This window comes from Schistocerca piceifrons, chromosome 5 (genome assembly GCF_021461385.2).
Source record: "Schistocerca piceifrons isolate TAMUIC-IGC-003096 chromosome 5, iqSchPice1.1, whole genome shotgun sequence".
Taxonomy (NCBI): Eukaryota; Metazoa; Arthropoda; class Insecta; order Orthoptera; family Acrididae; genus Schistocerca; species Schistocerca piceifrons.
The window spans coordinates 210841121-210855620 of record NC_060142.1 but is presented as its reverse complement, the minus strand read 5'-3'; the positions used below and the strand labels follow the sequence as shown (position 1 = coordinate 210855620).

Here is a 14500-nt window from a genome sequence, read left to right as displayed (position 1 = left end):
ATTCATTTCCATATTTCTGTGAAAACGTTTCTGGTACTGTGAAACAGTAGTACAACGAAATACGCATAATCGAAAAGTACAGTATCCAAAACAAGAAAAAATATTCAGGACAGTTTCTGTATGCTGGGCACAGCTGCTTTGTGTGTCCGCAATACTATTTTATAAACATCTCTTTGGCAACACCTCTTCATAGCTCTATAGACATCTATTGTTTTCGCCTACAGCCATTTGTGCTTTACAGTTGCAGCAGGCTGTCAAAAGTGCTCCTGTTCATCAGGGATTTGCTTTAGTGGACTGAACTATAGGGCTATCTTTGTAGTAAATGCATTCAAACTGCATGCATGATGCGGCATTCTTTCACGTACCTCAGTGATGATATTGTGTAGGTAGATGTAGTGGCATATGTGGGTACTGTCAGTGAAATATATTACACACACACACTCTCTTTGTAATATGTATGGATTATGTACATTAAATATCACTGTACCTTTACTTTGCAGATGAAAGACAACATTGTTTGTACGTCCTTTGAACTGTATGATTTAGTAGCCTTTCAGTCTCTTAATTTATATGATCACTAATGGAATTCTCATCAGTGAACTTCACATTAGCTTCCTCCCACAACCGATTAATCTCTTGCTTGCACATGTATTTTGACTTTTCTGTAAGCCAGTTAACATATGCATTGTAAAAATTTAAATACAAATTCATCAGCTTAAAATGCATCGCAAAATATCACGACTGACAACACAGTGCTTTTCGACTGGTGCAGTAGAGAACTCCCTGAATGAAATTTAATGCTTGTGCAGCATTTGTTTCAAATAGAGGAATCTTGGGAACACACAGGGTAAAACATTCAGTTCAGAGGGGCCAAAATGATTGCTCGGAATTAACTATGTACAACAGAATGTTATCTGTTATAATGATGGATATACTCTGAATTAAAAAATCTGATGCGAGATTTTCATTGCCCCCCCCCCCCCCCCCCCCCCCCCCATTTAAATGAGATTTTGCCGCACTCATCCCTTCCATATTTTGAGCTTATGTAATTAATGGATGTTCCTGAAAAGTGATATGGTGGAGAATGATGATGTGCTGAACACACTAAGTTATTTGCCTATTTGTGATTTTGTGGCAAAAAGAAAATATGTGAAACAGTACAAACACCATTTGGGGAATATGGATGGTTTGTGTGTATGCTGTTAGGCTCACACAAGTTGCAGGTGATGTAGGCTGGCACATGAGATGTTCACTACTGTATTTGTAAGAACAGAAAATGCATGAATAAGGAGAGCGCAACAATGGGGGGGGGGGGGGGGGGGGGGGTTGAGATTTTCTTGTCTACTGATAATGTGCGTTTCGGTGAAATACAAATTCTGCAGCAATGATTTCAACACACAGAAGGGATAGTCTCATCTAGCACCTACATATCTTACCATGAAACAGTTTTTTATTTATTTAGTGTTACATTTCAGTTACAATATAAGTAATGACCTCAAATTAAAAATGGTCTTGAAAGGAAAAGAGTTCCCAAGTTACCACATTTGCTTCGAGATATTAAGATACACTGTGTGTTAAGCAAGTAAAAAATAGTTTTATTTCAAATGATGATCATCTTCACAGTGCTAAAATCCACTTGCATGTATGACTACCATTACAATGAGAGATGATTGATATACTAGTTTTATCCTCATTTTCTGTTACAAAGTAATTCATGTATCACAGTTGCAACATTTTACATTGGTTTCATTGTTTCTCTTACAGAAAGGAAGACTTTAATAAACCTGTTATTTAACGATATTTCTTTGGCTGCACAGCGTTCCACACATGTAACCTGTAAGAAACAGTTTTGAAATATGAGTAATGATCTTCAGTAATATCACCACAATCATAACACAAGGGGATGAATTCAAATGTAACATGAGGCAACAAACAAGTAAAAAATGACACTAAAGGTAACAAGGGAATGGTCTCACCTGACATGATGTAACTACCCTGAATTATTCTTTGTAGGAAGAATACAACCAGACACATTCCATGTCACAATTTTAGCTACTAAAACACACTGCAAATATTTAAAAAAAAATATTGTTTAAAATTACCAATGGCCTTCCTCACCAGGTAGCACATACATATATGGATAAAGACACAAATCATTACGTAAGCTATCAAGTGACTGTTAACATCAAGAAACATCAATAGTTACCTGTTCCTTCTGCAGTTCTGGTGTCAACTGTAGATAAAACTAAATTTGTGTTCATTTTTTTTGTTTTTTAAAAATATGTGCTTGCTAATAGAATCTTTTGGTGCAGGTTCAAAAGTTTGACATAATGTGGAATCCAGTTAATGGTCTCTATCTTGGACAGGTGAAATGTGAAGAACGTTGTATACAATGGGAAATCGCTCACTACAACTGGAAGCTGAAATGTGTTTTTCTGATTGATTTCTGGGACATTCATCCAAACAAAGTGGACATTTTGGTTGAAACTCAAAAAATCAAACAAAGCATCGAAATGTTTGAGGGGGTGACAGCTGTGCCAGTAAGAGTCCAGAGTACGCAATAGCTTTCTATGGCAAGGAAAAGGCTGTAAATTTTTGGCTAAATGAAAAGAATGACACAAAGAAACAAATATGTACCAAAACGAAACTCGGAAAAGTGTGAAAGGCAATCTACTCAAAACATTTAGTACCCCATATGGAAGACAACGTACCATTACTGATGGAGACCAGAGACTGGGTGCTCTTTGAACTGCAATTGAGATGAACATGGTTTCTAGTTTTCTTTGCTTTGGTTAAGCAGATGCAGGAAACTGAACACATGTGGAATTACAAAGTGTACTTCAAATAAACATAGCGACGAAATGCCATTAATCGATAATACAATAGAGAAACCCATACCTGATGCAAAAATGAAGCCTGCTATGTATAATATTAACAAATCTGATTTCGAGAAGGAATCTTTGGCAAACTGCACTTTTGCAGCAAAAAGAGTCAGTTGTTAAATCTGTGAATGCTATGACACTGGTATGAAATACTGTCAGTGAGAAGTATAAGTGAATTACTATTTCCACATCAATATCTGTTTTTCAAGAATCTCAACTCAAGGTAGTTACCAAAAATTTAAAAAAAAGGACTCTTTAGATCCACCAATCTTGGAACTGACATATCAAAATTGGAAAATGGCAAAGGGTAATTTTCAACAATTAATCTTAAATGTTTCTTACCACCCGAAAGAAATACTCCATTGCTTTTGTTGGACTCTTTACTCGGACATAATGACACCTGCCTTTCAAAACAACAGACAGACTGTCAATATATGTCAGACTCCTCCCAAAACAACCAGTGTGGTCCAATCTCTCGATAAAGATTTCTTCAATGGCGTGAATCTTTCAGGAAACTGCCAGATAATATAATTGCTTATAGCTCTTTGCCACTTCAGGTTTGTAAGAGAACAGGAATCTTAAAACTTCAGACATTTGTGCATTATCAGTTTGCATTGCTACATTTAATGGACTTCATCAAGTATACTTGGCACACAGGAAACCACTGGGACTATATCTTACAAGCCCAAATCTGTCTAAATATAAGTAAGAGCTTAGTATTTACTGTGAATTGTATGCCAGATGTAAGGAAAACGTTTTCACCACTCAAGACGTATAAATTTTTATGAGTACTATAAGGACTAAGCAAGAAACTGTTCCATTGTGCAAAATTAAGAAAATAATATTAAGAATTGTGCTACAAGAATTAGTAAAAAATGAGACAGGTGCATGTACTATCAGTTCCAACACGTTACATTCCAAATTAAAATGATGGAAGATGTTTAATGTATGTCAAAAATGCCATAATTTTGTGTGTTCCAGTAGTCATCTATGCTGGAAGTCATCCAAAAAGTGTGACTTTTTTGCATGGATTACATCATTAAATTCACTTGTTTTGCCACTGGATTTCTAGTGGAGAAGTTGGTTAATGTGTTCCTGAGTAACATTAAGAACTATGGTCTTTTGTTCTTAATGTGGTGCTTCTATTTTCAGGATGGTTATGGATGAGCAGGAAATTGTCCTTGAGCAATGTGAGAACAGCCATGTCATATACCAGCTCTGCTGTAATTCCTGCACAGCTTTTTATGTAAGCATGACCACCAAATGAATGGCCACCAGCAAACTGTGGCCAAGTACAGACTTGGCCCCTCATTAGAAGAACAAATTGCTGAGCACAACATGCTTGAGTTCAATGGATCCTTCCCTCCAGCTCCAGCTTTTCTTAAGTACATAGATGAGGGTTATCCTTGCAACACACCCTTCATTCCTGTAATCCTTCCAGCCTCAATCTAAGTAATGCACTTTCCACAACCAACATTCTCATCTTTCTGTGTTCTGCACCGTCTCACAATCCACTCTTTTGCATAGTTTTGTGCACTGCACAAACTCACCAGCTCTGGTGCCTGAACATTGCATTCCTATGTCGTACAAATGCTGCTGCTCCCTCCTGCATTCCTCTCCTCCCTCCCTCTACTCTCACCCATGTCTCTACCTGGCAAACTTAAGAGTGTCCCAGCATTGTGCATTCAGCTGATACAATGTAGTTGCACAGGAATGTGTGTGTGTGTGTGTGTGTGTGTGTGTGTGTGTGTGTGTGTGTGTAGGAGAGAGCACTCTACATTGTTAAAAGATTCACCTGAAAGATAGTGACATTTTCATTCTTTTTTGTGTGTCATACTTTCATTACTCGGTAGGTGTCTGTCTCCTTTACCCTTAAACTATTTATATTATACCAGAGCTAAATATTTTATTTTATGTGATTGTTTGTTTTGTTTTAGGATGCAAGAACAACTAGGGTTGTACGCACCCATGTCAGAACTGTAGAACACACAGACAAGAAGGAGTTAAAAATGACTACACGTGAATCTGTAACTCACATGTAGAATTGTAAATCTTTTTGAAACATCCTATACCGTGCATCCGCTAAGTCTCTCCACAGCATCTCCCATCTCACCTTGCAGGGTGTGTAAGGTTGGCAGCACATTCAAATCTCGTCTGCATGTGTCCTGTGGACCTGCAGAGGTAGGGTGGAGATAATAGTGTTGCATGTGTGTTGCAGCTGTTAGTCGTGTTATCATCTAGTTCTTGAGTAATCTGAGTGCAACTGAGAATGCTTACTGAATAACTTGAAAATTAAGGATTTCGGACATATGTTTATATGAATTTTTTTTTATGTTTTGGTGTAAGGAACCTATCCCCAAATTTTGTAACTATTTTTGAAACACCCTCAATATGGTGTGCCCATAAAAAAAAAAAAAAAAATTAATTTCTATTGGGATTTCAATCATTACATAAATATGCTTAAATTATTACTGGAAGCTTCCAACATTTTATTGCAAATTGACAGCATACTCTTTCCATAACAACAGAAAAATGAGCGCCATTTCACATGCAGACTTCTCAATCAATATGATAACCATGCCCCATTGTGCACTGTAAGATCCAGAATAGTACCTGCCTTGTAGCTATCTAACATGTTAATTTTTCAAGACCATGAGAACCAGCAGGCTCTGGTATATTAGGTATACCCTAAAAAGTCTTAGGAGTCTGGGCGTGGGGGATTTGGACTAGGAAAATAGTTTGGGGGGGGGGGGGGGGTGTTGTTGGAGCAGTAAGTCTCAGTTCATCTCAGAAATACAAATTTTATTGGAAAATTTAACAACTATTTCTCCAAACCATGAAGTCTAATGGGTCCATGTGCTAAGAAAAATATTTTTGCTGTATCAAATTCAAGGTAGACCAGAAGGAAAAATAGTTCAAGAGCTAATTCGGCCCATCTTTGATTATTGTGATATCCTACCAGGGCAAAACAGTGACAACTTCTTGATCTCGTCAAAATTTTTATATAAGATGGAATACCAACACACCACACAATGCTCAGATAACACCTTCCTAGAGAGAACTGGATTCTGGCAGTAACACAGGAGTGCTTATAGCTCCTCTTGTTTATTTTATGGACAGCTTTGCAATCAATTCTGAAATATAGCATTCGCAAAACAATAACACTGACAAGGCATCTCCTCAAACATACTACATTACTTCCAAATTCCCCTCATACCACAACTCTTTCTATCGTTTGACTGGAGAATGACATGCCATGTAATATACGAGAAGTATTCCCAGTTTGTGTGTTAAACTAACAGCTTGTCTCTTGAAACATTGGCAGTTACCCTTGACTTCTCACCAAGTCCACATGCACGACATTCTACAGTTCCAATTTTGCTACCTTTAATTCTTAAGATATGTTTCTTCTCTTACCACATTTTTCTGTTCTTTTTCTCTTTGTAAGTTCCTTAATTATAGTTATTATACAGTGTGTCCAAAAAATCTCTCCACAGCGCCAAGTTCCATGTTTCTTGCCTTGCAGGGCATGTAAGGTAAGCGGCACATTCATATCACTGTATAAACTCAGGGCGTTCTTTTCGTCAATGTTCAACAGGTTATACAGATTTAATTTGAGCAAAGAAGCCACTGATAGGGAGATTGAAATGATTGTAAGGATAGGACTGGCTAACGGGTACTCGGAAAAATTTGTATGAGAATTTGGAGCTAAAATTCTCGGCAAGAGGTGGCAGTCAGGCTGCAAAAAATTAAATAGTAAGTTTGTGTCAATGGAATATGTTGGACCATGTTGCCAAAAAATAACTAGAGCCTTCAGGAAGGCTGGTGTTCACGTAGGCTTCCATGGGGGGGGGGGGATATTACGACATAGGGAGGAAAGGAAAACAGATAAGTTTAAGCAATCCGGTGTATACGAAATTAAGTGTGGAGGATGTGCTGGGACATACATTGACCAGACAGGTAGGGATTTTGCCACAAGGTTTGGAGAGCATAACTACAGTAATAATAGTGGGCTGGAGTGCCATATGAGGGAGACTGGCCATAAGCTGGCCCCGATAGAAGATAGCCTAAGGATTCTGCATTTAGAACCAAAAGGGAAGATTTTAGATAACCTTGAAGATTTGGAGATCTACGCGCGTATACAGCACGCTGACCACCCAGTCTTTAATGAACAGGCTTCCAGTGGGAACAACTGGTTTTTTGGCTTGTTTGAACAGATACTATTTTGAACTTTGTGTCTATTTTCCCCTCATGAGAAGTAAGATGGTGTATTTTATAAGAGCTGGTGGTGGTCTGTGCACGTACTGTTATGATAGGCTAGGTTTTTTTGCTGAGTGGTTGGCTAGTCTGACGTCATACAGGGAAAATTAGATGGGCAGATAGGTTGGCATAAATGGATTTGTTCACCACCATACCCTTTGGATGGTCCTTGGTTACACAATGGTTTATTTTATTGATTTTAGACTTTACAATTCTAACACTTTTAATTTTTTGTTTTTAAAAAATCTAAAGCTCTCAGGTATCCGGATAGCATAGGTAGGACTTGGGCAATTTTCGTGCCACTAGTTTATATGAGGAATGTGTGACGCATAACCCATGTGTGTTTTGGGATGTTATGAAAATGCTCTTCCTCTCACCATTAAACTCTTTCCATGTGGTAGAGGGGTGTAAGTGGTTGTTTGAAGGCTTCTATTTGGGCAATCATGGCCCATGAGTAACACTTGGCTGTAATTCGATAGGCGGATGGCTGCCGCTAATGTGGTTGCTAGATTATATTTTCATTCTATGGGAACTGATAAGCATAGCAAATGAGTATTTGGCACCTCTATGTACTACTTTTGTAGAATTTGAACAATGTAAGAAAAGTTAAGATTGCTACTTACTGTAAAGATAATACGTCAAGTTGCAGGCAGGTGCAATTAAGACACTCACACATCAGTGTTTGTCAGAAAGAGAACACACCATTCATTCACACAAGCATGCACATCTCATGCACACATGATCACCAACTCCTGCAGCTTGGCCCTGAGCTGCCAGAGGTGGTGGTCAAGCATGTGTGAGATGTGTTTGCTTTTGTGAATGAATGTTGTGTGTTTCCCTTTATCTGATGAAGGCTGAAACTGAAAGCTTGTGTAGTTGTGTTTTAATTGTGCCTGTGGCAACTTAGCATCTTATCTTTATAGTAAGTAGCAATCTGTCTTTTCTTACACTGCTGATATTCCTACCTGGAGTTTCCATTGTTTGATTTTGTAAAATTTGAAGAGACTGTTGTTTTAGTTGTCCAACCTACTCTTGTGGAAGCCTTACCTGAGCAAGGGGTGGTGGTGATCTATATTAAAATTGTGTACAATACACAAAACTTCAACAGTTTTTGTTAGTGTTGGAGAACCAACACAAGAGTGTCCAATTCACAGAGGAGTAAAACAGATCCCATCGCTCCAAAGTTGTTATCTGGTATCCTGAAAATTGTCAAGTCAGAACAGGGATGTAAAGAAAAAGGAATCAGAATCAATGGGATGAGACTTAACAACCCAAGATTTGCAGATGGTGATGTATCATTGGCACATTATTTTGAAGAACTACAGACACTGGTATCGGATCTCACCTCAGAAAGTCAGACAGTGGAGTTAAACAAACATTTTGCAAAACCTCAAGTATATTTAATAAATAGAGCACAATGGGAAATGTACAACTCAAAAACACACTACTTGACAATGTCAGACGATCCATCGGCCTTGGCCAACTTGTAAATATGACAGGAGACATAAGATAGGAAATCTTTCAATGCATCAAGCTACTCTGATAAGCATGTGGGAGACATGCAGCTATCTGCATATCAACCATGGCAGTAAAACTGGCAAAAAAGTTTTTGATCAGTGTGTGTCCTTCCCATTTCGACTAATAGCTGTAATACTTCGACACTTTATGAACATACAAGAGGGAAACTTAGAATTGCACAAAAAGGGGTGGGAAGATCTGTGTTATAATTTACAAGGAAGTACAAGAAAATGGCAAAAGACATCAAGTAAATTACCAAATCCTGGAGAACAGCCATTATAAAATGGCAATGGCCCGACCATCTTACAAGAAGAAACAACAACTGATGAACAACGGAGGCAGGGCTGGAATGAGGTCCAGGAGACAGAGGCAGACAGACAAATAGACCAAGCAGAAGCCTGCCAGATCGATGGGGCAAGATTTGCAGAAAACACTTGAGTCTACTAGCTGAATATTACCTAAGACCATTCCTCATGGAAGAATATCTTTCAGAGATACCTGACCTCAGTAATTGGAGAGTCCCTGTCATTTAACAATAAAAATGACTGACAATGATGATATCATGGATCAGAAAAAACAGCAAGCGGAAGAACCCATTGACAAAGCAAAGTCAAACTGTTGTGGAAGTGGCTTTTACGAGACCAACTGTAATAAATGTGGTTCATACTACTTAACTATCACAAGGAGATCACGCTGTACTTCACTCAAGGAGCACAAAAGAAACTGGAGACTGCAAGAAATTCACTATGCTTTTGCAGATTGTTTACAAGCCACACACACATACTTCACACAGGTAGAAATCCAATTAAAGCATGATACTGGTCAAATCTACCTCTCACATTCACCTCCCATCCCTTCTGAAAATTCAGTTGTGCTGAGATTGATCTGTTGCATAGCCTGACATCTAGGTTAGGGTGGAAGGTGATAAGTTGGTTGTGAGTTGGCACAGCCAACCATGTGAGTACCAATTAAAGGATGTTGGGGTTGCTAATCCTTTCATTTGCATCACATTCAACACGCAATGCCATACTTGATAACTTTTTGTTACAAAAACAAACCCTAAAGTAAATTAAAAAACCTATATTAAGCAATGGACAAGTATCTGATGGGTGTTTTAATGTACCTCAAGTATGTATATCATACATAAATTTTGCAAAAATTCAAGAGGTCTACACTATGTATCTTTTACCAGAGATTTTGTACTCTGAACAAGAAGCATAAATGCTTGTGTGACCAGAAACTCTCCAAAATTTCAAACTGCCATTCTGAAGATGTTCATTGAATAGTAAGTATCAAAGTTCATATCATTTAATGCTTGTTCATCTGAGTGTGTGAATTCATTCATCTGTTGCTGAGATACAACTTCAACAAATAATGAAGGTAGGGGAGAGGGAGCAAGGATAGTAATGTGCATATTTAATATTACAGCATGGTAAAAAATAAAAAAAAGACTGAGCAACAACTTTATTTATAAGGTCAAATACAGTTTTCTCTATTGTGCAACATGCACAAAATCAAATCAGAATGGGCACTAATAAACTAGCCTACACAGGAATTGTGACCATAAACAGTATACCTGTTCATTCTTATAGAAGGGTTGTACTTTGTGACTGTGACTCTCTCTCTCTCTCTCTCTCTCTCTCTCTCTCTCTCTCTCTGTGTGTGTGTGTGTGTGTGTGTGTGTGTGTGTGTGTGTGTGTGAGAGAGAGAGAGAGAGAGAGAGAGAGAGAGAGAGAGAGAGAGAGAGAGAGGGGGGGGGGGGGGGGGGAAATAATAATAAAACTTGAAGAGGCTAAAAAAAAAAAAAAAGTCAGCCAATCATTTGTAGAAAAAGATTTATTGGAACTACCTGACCCAGGTTTCAACAGTTTCAAAACTGTCTTCTTCAGAAAGTGTAATAGACCTTATTACATCAGACACTGTTTAAGTAGGCCTACACTCAATAAATCCAAACAGCTTACCATATCCAAAATCCATCTTATGAACACAAATAATCACAATCTAAGACTCAGCACTGCAGCCTTATAGTATTATAGATGTGCAGACCAAACATCAAATGTAATCGCCCATTTATATAAGGCCCTTGTTGATGTAAAAGTTGACTCAACTTCTGCTGTATACACATACCGCTGTAATTCTGATGGCATCACTGTGCTCAGCTGTATATAAGTCAACTTTTATGTCAAAAAGGGCCTTATGTTAATGGGCCACTGCATTTGGTTTTTGATCTGCATACCTGTAATACTATAGTGCTGCAATCCTAAGTCACAACTTGTGATTATTTGTGTTCATAAGATGGAAGTCGAATATTACAAGAGCTATGTGACTTTATTCAATTTACTTAATCAGCATTTGATGTAATAAGGACTATTACACTTTCTGAAGAAGACAATTTTAAAATTGTCAAAACTTAGTGCAGAGGCGCCAATAAACCCAACTGTTTTTTTTTTCCCCCCCTCCAACGTCTCCAAGTTTACTGACACAATAGTTGCTGAAGTTGCAGCTACATTTAAGATTTTTTAAATAATAATACACAGCAGATAACAACTTGGATTAAGCCATATGGTGCATTCTTCCTACACTCCACCCATCCGCATAATTGGGAAAAGTTTTAATACATGACAGAACAAAAAGTGTGATTTGCCAGGTGTACCAAGTGAAGTGCACACCAGTACATCAAAACATAAAGAGCTTTAAGCACAAAAACAAATTGACTACAAGACAACACACACACACAAAATCAAATGTTTTGTGAGCATCTTGTGATGGTCTTTTGGTAGGACAATTCAACAGGTAACTAGCCTATGGTACTTGATGAATGTACTAGAGCACAATAGGAAAGAAAAAAAATCATTTCTACAAAACATAGTCACAGGAAAACTACTCACAAATGGATGGTAAATACATGTTACAATTTGGGCTGAACACTTCCGCAGTATTGAAATATTCAAAATTTGCTTATATGAGAGATGTGGAGAACATTTTGTAACTCAACTGATTATGATGCATATGTCTCAGTCATTTTATTTAGTACCAAGTGGCCAACTGCAACAACCCTTAGAAAGAGAGACTTAAAAACCATGCACAGAAATCAAACAAAACAAAAGTAACTGCGAGAAGCTGTAGTATTAAAGAAAAAAATGTTTAATGTCGTGTAATCAAACACCTAGAAACTTACTGTAAACAAAAGAAACATGGCCAAATGAAAATGTTATCTGATCGCTATCCTTCCCCACAACACGATTTGTTGCACAGTCGCTCGATGTACTGCAAGGGTGGACAAAGGAATGGATAACAACCCCCCCCCCCCTTTTCATCCCTGTGTTTCGACAGTTAAATGTCCAAAAAGTGTTAGCGAAAATTAGTTTGGTTCAAATCGCTCTAACCACTATGGGACTCGAAATCTGAGGTCAGCATTCCCTAGACTTTGAACTACGTAAATCTAACTAACGACACCACACACACACTCATGCTCGAGGCAGGATTCAAACCTGCGACCGTAGCAGCAGCGCGGTTCCGTACTGAAGCGCCTAGAACCGCACGGCCACAATTAATTTGGTCAGATGTACCAACAACACATGAATTAACAGTTTGCACTTCATTGTATCACAGCTAATGGCCCTTGAATCAGGTTACCCAATGGGAACATTTCTGTGCAACGAATATACGACACATATTTTATGGGAAAGTTACCTCATCTGCGCTCAATTCACGGTCATTAAATGACGTTACACAACGCCTGAAGCAATGTTCCGAAATTTTGTTGTACATAATTACGAAGTCTCGAATCTGCAAAATAAAACAGCCTTATGAAAGTTTTTGGATATATTATTGTAAGTGTTTACGAACACCAACAAAATGAATGATTTACACTTTTCGTCTGCTCGTCCATCACGTTGAGATCTGCCCATGAAGCAAAACGTTTGCACAACTCCGATTTAAGTATTTCAACGCCGGCTTTTCCGCCAACAGCTTTTTATCTTACAAACAATAACGATTTAGGCCAAGTTACACAAGCGACGCTTACTTTGGTTAGTTGATAGCAATCAACCGGAACAGTTGGAAAAAGTTATACATTATTAGGTAGATTTGTCATGACATCGCTCTTAGTGGTCAGTAGTAATTAATGCAACTTAAAGGGTGATTAATGCTATCAGAATTACTATGCTATGAAGGTCCGTATGTTTCTTTGAATATTTGAAGAGGATCTCGCAAATTAACTACAGTATTAACCCACAGTAAACAAAACAATATTTTTTTTAATAAGTTGTATTATCTTTGCCAATCTATCAAGGAAATTGAAATTGATATCAGCTAATAAGTTGCACAATGTTATGGCGCCAGTTAGAGTTTTTATGTTCTGTAGATAGGTTTCTACACACTGACTCATACTACGGCGTCCTATTAAGCTCATCTTGTCGGTTCCTTGAAGATGAATTGCAAGAGAACTAAGAGCTAGCGTAAAAAAAGCAAAAAGAAAATGAGGAAGCAGAAAACAGTAACCATTGTACAAACAAATTGGAATGTGGTATATGAATTAAGAAACTAGCAGTAATTGAAGCTGTTAAGGGCAAGATCGAGCATAATAAAGGATGTTCCTGACTATTTTACATACATATAAAACCTATTGTTGAGAGCCCTCTTGACACAGTCATTACGGTCGATATAAATGTACCACATTTCCACAGTAGCCCTTCCGCCAGATTCACAGACGCAACAAAATTGTCGCCTCAGCTAGTGACATACTGCATTTGCAATGCTGTTGCATGTGTGAGTTCTCAGGTTTCACTGGCATAGCTCAAGAGATGCAACGTTTGTCATGCCACAAAGGGTTCTTCTTGATTGTGGTTGTACTGTACTACGCCACTTTCCACCACTGCTCCCCGGGGCAGTATTTTGTAAAACGAGCATTCTGTCGCACTTGTCGTGGAATAAGTACTGCTGTAGTCCATTCGATTTCACTGTGTTTTAATTTTATTACTGAAAATCGTGAAAAGAGTAGTCGGCAGGTACACTTTCACAGCTAGTGGAACTACAAGAACAGCAATCAGTATTTGATTTTCTGCAGTAGAGTATGTGTGTGGGGGGGGGGGGGGGGGGTCAATATTTGCATACAGATGACGTATGCCACAAGATATTTGGAGGGATAAATAAATAAACTGAATCTAAGTAACCAAAAAAGCGAGTCGTATAAACTTCATGATTTGTGAGACCTAGCATTGTATAACTTGTGGATTATATGCTTGAAATACCTCCCGAGTGTGTTGTGATAGCTGTTAAATCAAAAATTAGTCATTCGAAACACCTATATCAACGGTACAAAAAGATTCTAAAATCTTATGGTTCCTGAAGATAGGTAGCAGCCTTTTCAGTAGCTGCAGGGGCAACAGTCTGGATGATTGACTGATCTGGCGTTGTAACACTTACCAAAACGGCCTTGCTTGCTGGTACTGCAAACGGCTGAAAGCAAGGAGAAACTACAGCTGTAATTATTCCCAAGGGCGTGAAGCTTTACTGTATGGTTAAATGATTATAGCATCCCCTTGGGTAAAATACTCCAGAGGTAAAATAGTCTCTCATTCGGATCTCCGGGCGGGGACTACTCAGAAGAACGTTGTTATAAGGAGAAAGAAAACTGGCGTTTTATGGGTCGGAGTGTGGAATGTCAGATCCTTAATTGGGCAGGTAGGTTAGAAAATTTAAAAAGGGAAATTGATAGGTTAACGTTAGATATAGTGGGAATTAGTGAAGTTCGGTGGCAGGAAGAACAAGACTTCTGGTCAGGTGAATACAGGGGTATAAATACAAAATCACATAGGGGTAATGCAGGAGTAGGTTTA

General features: G+C 38.2%; 1 long non-coding RNA gene across 1 annotated transcript; it reads right to left on the bottom strand.

Moving 5' to 3' along the window:
• Positions 1 to 1572: 1572 nt before the first annotated feature.
• LOC124797923 lies at positions 1573 to 13431 on the bottom strand. The gene is made up of 2 exons (XR_007016902.1): positions 13276 to 13431; positions 1573 to 1834 (listed from the first exon to the last, which is right to left on the bottom strand). It is a non-coding gene; the product is annotated as an uncharacterized LOC124797923 (long non-coding RNA).
• Between the last annotated feature and the right edge of the window lie 1069 nt (positions 13432 to 14500).